We start from the raw sequence: 7,052 nt of genomic DNA, 5'->3' as shown, positions 1-7,052 counted from the left end.
AGAACTGGGGTACAGGCCAGAGGCTCAGGGGCGGTGAGAGGCTTCACCAGAGACAGATGGGGAGCAGAACAGGCTGATGGATGAAGCACACTGTTGAGGGGAGCAGCGGGCGGTCAGGAGAGGTCTGCCGCGCCCTGTGGGTCACCTCCGGGGCAGGCGGGGATCAAACTCATGAGGAAGTGGCTTTAGCTTCTCAGTGCTGTGCTCTCACCTGCTGTGCCACCAGGGAGGGCCCACGTCATTAATTTAAAAAAGAAGAAGATTCCAAGTTAAAGGGAAACCAAGCTCAGCACTTGAGGTGATAGAGAGGCCTCTGTGGGTAGGTGTCCACCCTGGGGAAGGAGCCACTGGACTCCAGCGTGAACCTCACGTGCCTATTCAGGTGCTGACTTAGAATCTATTGTGTACTTAAGACAACTTAGAAAGAGTCAGAGCATCTCTTGGATTAATTATCCAGTGATCAGTTCCCAGTGGGAACACAAAATGTTCCAGCCGCTATGGAAAGCTGTGTGGAGGACAATGCACAGTAGTGGATATTTGTGATGTACAATACCGAAATGAAGGATCAAGTCAGTCCCAACGAAGCCTGGAAGTCAAAAGGAAAAAAGATCCCCCTAAGGAATGGGATCAAAAATGGGGGGGGGGGAGGGAAGTGGACGGGACTGTGGTGATGGCACACGGGTGACTCGGTGATGGGAAACCCGCGGGGATTACAGCTAAGATGGAAAAAAAAAGTGTACAAAACGATGTAAAAATAAACTGTTATATTATTAAAAAAATAAAACCGTATAAGCACAAAAAATAAACTATTATATATTATTAAAAAAAGATCCCCCTAAATAAAAAATGAGCCAGATAAAGCCGCTCACAGACTGATTTTATGTATATCTATGCACTACATTTATACCTTATTAATATACATTGCAGGCATTATAAACAAGTTATATCTAATGTTACTTTGCATGTATGAATATAAAAATATCCATTTGTTTTATATAAGTTATGTATGTAAAGAGCTGACGTGTTTACATGCAATAGTAAGTCGTTCCCTATTATTCTATATGTGCTTTATATATGTGACGACGTATTTTCATTTTTGTATTTCTGGGGGTACAATATATATAAAATACGCACTTCCATATCGGTGTGTGCAGGGGCGGGAGGCTGCCGCTCAGGGTGACCTGAGGGAGGGGGAGCGCTAACGCTGCCTTGTCTTTTAAATCACAAACAAGCCTGTGCGCCCCACGAGCAGCTGCGCATCCGCAAGGCTCTTCTGTTACTCTTTAACTTCTGTTTGAGCTCTGATGTTAAAAAACTGTAATTATAACAGAAAAAAAGGACCGTCTCCAGGCTGCACCCCGAGCATAGGGCATCGCAGAGCCTGAGTGCAGCCCGAAAGCAGCTTTTCATAAAATGACAGGAGCGACATGGACACAGCCGGAAGGGGTCATGCTCAGTGAAGTCAGCCAGAAAGGAAGGGAAAGTACTCATAGCGGGAGCATAAAGGACGGGGAAGTAACAGTAACAAAGATGAACAGCTATATACAGAGGCATTTTACGGGGGTGCAGGGGGAGTGGGATCAAAACGGGGGGAGTGCACAGGACTATGGTGGTGGCACACGGGTGATTTGGTGATGGTGTTAAAGTGTGAAAGTCCAGTAACGACCGAGACCCAAGTCTGACGTAAAAGCAAAGTGAACCTTTATTAGCGAGCTCGAGCTAGGGTCCGACCCAGAGCCATGCGACGCAGCGGACACTCCTTGAGAGGAGGACCCGGCTTCGTAAAGTCATGGGTTTATGAAGGCATCTTGAAGGGGCTGGACGGTCACAAGTCCCTGGTACAGAGAGCAGTCAGTTCCTGCAAACTTCACTCTGGGGGGGATCGAAACTTATCTTTGACTGGCCTTCCAGTCAAATTCCACTGGCCTCCTGGCCTCGCAGTCCTCTACAATGGGAAGCCCACCGGGATTACAACTGAGATGGGAAAGGGCACAAAATGATGTCAAAATAAAGTGTTATAGGGGCCCTCCCTGGTGGCGCAGCGGGTTAAAGCGCAGCACTGGGAAGCTGAAGCCCCTTCAGCATGAGTTCAATCCCCGCTTGCCCCGGAGGGGACCACAGGGCGCAGCAGACCTCTCCTGACCCGCCCGCTGCTCCCCTCAGCAGTGTACTTCGTCCATCTGCCTGTTCTGCTCCCCACTCTGGTGAATCCTCTCACGCCCTGCACCTCTGGCCTATACCAATAAGTAAATAATAAACTATTATATTATTTTTAAAAAAAAATGACAGGAGCAGATGACTACGAGCAGATCCAGCCCACCACCACCCCAGTCCGGCTTCTGGCACCTCTCCTGTCCACAGGTAACACGACAGGCTGAACCAAGTGGCCCTGGGAGAGGCAAACGGCAGGCGGCAGAGGCGGCAGGGCTCACTTCTGTCCCGTGAGCAAACAGCTCGAGCTCCTGGGGCCAGAGTGGGCCGAAAAGCGGCACCAGAACACGAGCCCCGGGAGCAGGGCCGGCCGCTCGCAGCGGCTCCTGCTCCGGAGAATCGCGAAACCAGAACGGGCAGGCGTCCAGGAGAGGGCCCAGGAGAGGGCTGGGCACCGAAGGCGCCCCGGGCGGGCTGCAGATAAGCAGAGTGGGGGGAGCGGGCCGACCACAGTTCCTACTCGCAGATCGCAGACGCCGCCGGAGGCAGGTGGCTTCATCCCGGCATTCTGCTCTTCCCAAAACAGCCGGCGCCCAGTTTTGGGTGATTCCTACCCCAGACAGGGTGCTGGGGTTTTTTCCTAATCCAAGAAAAGAAAGCAGCTATTTCCACACCTCGTTCTTTTTATTTTTTTAAGATTTATTAATTTATGCATACAAGAACTGGGTGCAGGCCAGAGGTGCAGGGGGTGAGAAGACTCCCCAGAGACAGAATGGGGAGCAGAACAGGCAGAATGGCTGAAACCCACTGCTGAGGGGAGCGGTGGGGAGAGGTCTGCCACGCCCTGGGGGTCCCTCCCTGGCAGGGGATCAAGCTCGCGCTGCTGCGGCTGTGCACAGCTTCATAGTGCTGCGCTTTAACCTGTTGCACCACCAGGGAGGCCCCCCCAACGCTCTCTGTTGATCCAAAACAACATTGCCCAGCGTGGGAAAGAGCGGTCTGGACTTTACTCCATAAGGAACCATGTGGTTCTCATACCCATGCCCCATGAAACACCACAATGACCACTTCATTGCAATTGGGGAAACTGAGGCCTAGAGAAAGTAATTGGCCAGCGCAAGGTGGCAGAACAAGAGCCCGAGGGAGCTGGGATGTGGCCCGGCAGCTGGCCCCGGCGCCTTCCCTCCGCAGAGCGGCCAGCTCTCCTACTGGTCCAAGTCGGTCCCAGAAGAATCTGGGCCTTTTCCTTCCGTTGAGGACACGCTCAGAATGGCCTTGCTTGGCTCTCCAGGTGAGTCCTGGGCCACCTCGCTCAGCCCCTGGGAGGCCCACAGACCATCTCACCCGCCCCTTCCCAGCAAGAGAAAAGGCTGGCCAGACGCCTCAGCTCCCCCATCCCGCGAAGGGCCTGGAACCAGGGGCTGGCAGGAGACCCCTCCAGGCCAGGGGATTTGCTAGGGGCAGGGAGGTGTCAGGAGGCCACAGACAAGGGTCACCCAAGGGCGCCAACGGAAGGGAGCAGAAAGGAGGCTGCCAGCTCCTGGCTTCGACAGCGATGTTGGGGGGACAGGAATGAGGCATTTCAATACCCCCGGGAGGGAAGCTGTCCTCGTCAGGAGCCCGGGGCCCTGGGGAGAGAAGCTAATAGGGACCAAGCGGTTCCCCCCACTGGCACCAAGTTGCTGGGGCCAACAGAAAGCCAGGGAGACACTGGTCAGAGGTCTGGCCTGTGGACGGGGGAAGGGACCCTGGGAACCAGGGTCTGCTACAGCCCAACGCCAGCCTCATGCCCCCGAAGCCCCTGGGGATCGCCCCAGCTGGCCGCGCCCCAGGTCGGGGCGGGCTGCGGGTGGCCCCGACGCCAGGTGCAGCAAGGCGTGTGGACCACGGCGCCCAGGCCCCTTGGGGCCTCTCCTACTGCGGACGCCGCTCTGCATCCCAGCAGCGGTGGGGGCGAGTTCCTTTTTCTCCACCTCACACCAGAGACCCCGTGTGCTGCGGCAATCCCTCTGCTGCCGTTTGCCCAAAGGCGCTGAGGCCCCCGTGAAGCCAGCCTCGGGCCGCGCAGACCACGGCCCTGACCTGGTGACCCCCACGGAGCAGCGCCCAGCTACCAAAGCAGATGAAGTCTTTGGGGACAGAGGCTGGACCTCAAGGAGAGGAGGCGATGACATAACAAGAAAGAAAGGCAGGTTTTGGGTGGTTTCGCTTCTTTTTTTTAAAGATTTATTTGTTTATGCACATAGAACTGGGGTACAGGTCAGAGGTGCAGGGGGTGAGAGGATTCACCAGAGACAGAGTGGGGAGCAGAACAGGCAGATGAAGTCCACTGTTGAGGGGAGCAGCGGGGAGACAGGAGAGGTCTGCTGCGCCCTGAGGGTCACCTCCAGGGTGGGGATCGAACTTGACTGAAGCAGCTGCAACTGGCTTCCAGTGCTGCATCCTACCACCAAGGAGGGCCTCACTTAATTTTAAAACATACGCTGCACGGGTTAAAGCACAGCACTAAAAGCCTCTTTTGCATAAGTTCTATCCCCGCCTGCCCCGGAGGTGACCCCCAGGGCTCGGCAGACCTCTCCTGACCCGCCCGCTGCTCCCCTCAGCAGTGTGCTTCATCCATCAGCCTGTTCTGCTCCCCGCTCTGTCTCTGGGGAAGCCTCTCACATGCCTCTGGCCTGTGCCCCAGTTCTGTATGCGCAAATAAATAAATCTTTAAAAAAAAGAAGAAGAAGAACATACAGACGAAGCACAGCAACAACAACTCCTGGAAGATAACTGTGAGCGGAGGAAGCAGGAGGCGGGGGCGGTGCAGGGGCAGAGGGGTCAGCATCCACAGGCGAGGGGGGGAAGGTGCACAGCGTCAGGCTTGGGGACAAATGACCAACCCATAAAATCAGACACTGACCTCATTCAAAGTACCCCAAAGGAGCCTCAGCACAGAGGGCCCACACGGGCCAGAGTCTGAGGTGACAGCCCAGCTAACAGCTCGCCAGCTGAGTCCTCTCACTGGAGTCAGGGAGCTGCCCGAGCAGCGGGGCCAGAGAAGACCGGCGGCCATGGACAAAGAGGGACAGAGAAAGGGTCAAAACCGCAAAAGCATCACTAGCTCTGGGGCCACCCCCAAAAAGGCGGGCAGGATAGGCTCTCTCTGCCTCAGAGGAGACGAACAGGTGCACTGAGGTGCGCCTGTTGGAAGGGACACCACAAAAGATGGGCACTTACTGCCCAAAAGTGGATGACCGGAGTAAAACGATGTGGCCCATGTACACCATTACTCAGCAACCAAAAAAAAAGAAACGCCTGCCTTCTGCAGCAGCATGGACAGAGCTGGAAGGGGTCATGCTCAGTGACATCAGCCAGAAAGAAAAGGAAAAACACCGACGGCCTCACTCATAACAGGAGCATAAGGGACCAGGCGAGGAATTAATAATGGGAATGAACCGCATTGACCAGAGACATTTTACGGGGTGGGGTGGGAGGGAAGTGCACGGGGCTGTGGTGATGGCACATGGGGGATCTGGTGATGGGGAGCCCACGGGGATTGCAACTGAGATGGGAAAGGGCACAAAATGATGTCAAAGTAAACTATTATTCATTAAAAAAAGATGGGCATGGGCATGCCCAAGGCGATCAGCCTGACCTGAAGTGGCCTTTTTACATGGAAAGACGGCAGATCTGCCCGCATTTACCCCATCTGTAGCCCCAGGAACTTCCTGTCTATAAAATACTCTAAGGAGCCAGCAGTCCCCTGCCACCGCTCCCTGGAACACGGCAGCCACCATCGGGCCTTCAGTAAACTCTACTCCCGACAAGCAGCCAGGGTACCACCAGGGAGGGGGAGGCGGCGGGAGGCTGGCGAGGACACCTGCGAAAGGCAGCCCCCACCAGGGGTACAGGTCCGCCGTGACAGGAAGGGAGAGCGGGAGCCCCGCAGCCCCGCACACTCGGCCCGGCCTGTGCTGTGGTCCCCAGCCCCGCGGGCCTCCTGGCAGGCCACGGCAGCTCATTCCAGCAGTGCGCCAAAGCTCAGAAGCCCAAGCAGACAGCTGGAGCTCTAAGACAGGCTGTGATAACGCACCGCACAGGTGCGAGCTGTACCTCGCTATCACGCATCTCGCAAACCAACGTTACCGCAATAAAAACGTCCCAGATCCAGGGAAAGGCAGCTGCGGCGGACAGCAGGCGTGCTATGAGCCATACTGGACACGCTGAGAGGTCAGATGTGAAGTCCGGGGTATCCCAGCTTCTCTCCTCTCCACCAAGGGGGGCCCCAGGCCCCTCCTCTCAGTACAAGGACGTCTGGGCCCCCGGGGAGCTAACGGGTTTTCTCAGCTCCGCCTCTCATTTTCACTGAGAGATGTTGCATCCGCTCCTGACTCCTGACCCCGAGTCTGCAGGTGGCCACTCGGTTCGAGCCAGAAAGTAGTAAAACCGCCCCCTAAATAGACGCAGTGTTACAGCAGCCAAATTAAATTAAACTGTTGAATTAAAAATGGGCAGAGGACTTGAACAGGTGTCTTTACAAAGAAGACAGAAGGCGGGGCGGGGTGCCCACATCACCCACCTCGGGAAAGGCAAACCCAAACCGCCAGGAGAGGCCCCACACCTGTCAGGAGGGCCCCACAGAACGACGAGGTGACACAGGCGAGCGAGGACGGGCGGAAAGGGAACCCCGGTGTTCGGGGAGGGTCCAAACGCGGGCACCAGGCGGAGCCCAGGCGGAGCACAGCCCCGAGGGTCTCCCGAGGGTCCTGCAGACGCAAGACAGTCCCGCAGCAACACCGATGGAGAGCGCGATAAACATGGGGGTGGGGTGGGGGTGGAACTCTTGGAAACAGGGAAAAAAGGGTCGTTGGGGCCTGGGCTGGGGGAATGGGGCCGGCTGGCACGGACTTTCCGCC

Source organism: Condylura cristata, unplaced genomic scaffold (assembly GCF_000260355.1).
Source record: "Condylura cristata isolate star-nosed mole 26May11 unplaced genomic scaffold, ConCri1.0 scaffold00003, whole genome shotgun sequence".
Classification (NCBI taxonomy): Eukaryota; Metazoa; Chordata; class Mammalia; order Eulipotyphla; family Talpidae; genus Condylura; species Condylura cristata.
Note: the sequence above shows the minus strand (reverse complement) of the source record.